Source organism: Limulus polyphemus, unplaced genomic scaffold, assembly GCF_000517525.1.
Source record: "Limulus polyphemus unplaced genomic scaffold, Limulus_polyphemus-2.1.2 Scaffold1730, whole genome shotgun sequence".
In the NCBI taxonomy this organism is placed as follows: domain Eukaryota; kingdom Metazoa; phylum Arthropoda; class Merostomata; order Xiphosura; family Limulidae; genus Limulus; species Limulus polyphemus.
In genome coordinates, this window is record NW_013667340.1 from 77,334 (window position 1) to 78,701 (window position 1,368).

Sequence of the window (1,368 nt, forward strand, 5' to 3'; positions counted from 1 at the left end):
CAGTGTCGGGACTCTTACATTTAACGAGTATCAGGTGCTTCTCCTTGTGTGGAAAAATGGCAATTTACCATAGATAGCTCGCCAATCGGCTTTTTTTTACAAGAGCAATTTAATTTCTGCTCATTTTCTTTGCTACTAACATTTTTCTCCGGTTTTTATAATTTATTAATTTAACCCAAACCTATCATTTGCAAAACGAAAACAACAACAACAACGTTCAATGTGTAGATAACTAAACATCTTCTTAATTTATGTATATTACAAATATAAATAAATAAATATTAGAAATGCCATATTGATACATCTTGTGACCAATATGCACTGCAAACACAAAACTGCAAGTAAACATTTTTACTTAGAAAAAATTAACATTTCTTCGTAGGGATAAATAGATAGAATAAAAAGCAAAAAATGGTTCTCATTTGACAAGGTTTAAAGAAAACGAAAAAAGTTTAAAACTATTGCACTCATTCAATATCCTTTTAACATGCGAGATTTGTTTGTTTGTAGTTAAGTACAAAGCTACACAATGGGCATCTGTGCTCCGCCAAACCACGGGTATCGAAACCCGGTTTCTAGCAGTGTAAGTCCGCAGACATACCGCTTTGCCACTGGAGAGCACCATGCAAGAAAAGCTGAAATTATTACATATGAATACCAATCAGTGGGAGAATGTATTGACAAAGTTAGCATATTTTTAGTGGGACGTGTGAATTTTATCTAAAAGATAAACAATTAGATGCGTAATGGATTCGCATTATATTCACCAGTCTGCTTATTATTCTTGACATTATAAAAATAAACTATTGTCTTCTTTCGGTCTGTTTTCAATTTTAAACCATACGATTCATTTATCAATATCGCTTTTCTAATAATAAATGATATAGGTGTTCAACGAATAGAAAGTTAAAAGAACGTTTCACGAGAAATTCTTTATTTTAATGTTATTTTAAGAAATAGTATTAACAATAATATTAACAACTGTGTAGCTCTTATAGCGACAGAGATCTATAACCGATGCTAAACAACTACCTCTAAGTTGCTTTCTAATCAGTAAAATAAACCTTACTATCAAAGTTTAGATTTTTCGTTTCACTAGGAAATCAAAAACTGTCTTTCAAAGTATTTTCATGAGAGTATAATTCTTCGAAAATACACACTTAAATAATCTTAAAAAGCACGACTAGTTATAAGCTCCAATATTTGAAACTATATGTCTTAATTGGACATCCTTCTTAATGTATTTTTGGAAAACCATAAACGGTCCTTGAATGACCTCATGGTGAAATATTTTCTTATTATTCCTGAGTAGGCCCGGCATGGCCAGGTGGATAAGGCGCTCGACTCACAATCTGAGGGTCGCGGGTT